Consider the following 344-nt stretch of genomic DNA (forward strand, 5'->3'; position numbering starts at 1 on the left):
GCTGGGTTTTCCTTGGCGCTGGGGTTACACTATTATGGGAGTTCTGATAATATACTGAAATGCAAGCTAAACCAACAATCAAGTGTCATTTATAAAGTCAAAGTAATTAATACGTTTACATGCTTAAAAAAAATATAATCCTACAGGGAGCTTAAATACCAAAGCATCATTCTTACCTTAGAAATGAAAACAATGTAACCTGAACATTTGTACTCTCACATTAATCTGAAATAAAATAAATAAAAATAAAACATAAAACATTAAAAAATTAAAAGCATCATTCCGCTGCTTTACCAGGGCAATCACCTGCCCACATCCCATCCCACCTTGGCTGTCCAGCTCCT

Source organism: Otolemur garnettii, unplaced genomic scaffold, assembly GCF_000181295.1.
Source record: "Otolemur garnettii isolate 467f Iridium unplaced genomic scaffold, OtoGar3 scaffold00082, whole genome shotgun sequence".
NCBI lineage: Eukaryota > Metazoa > Chordata > Mammalia > Primates > Galagidae > Otolemur > Otolemur garnettii.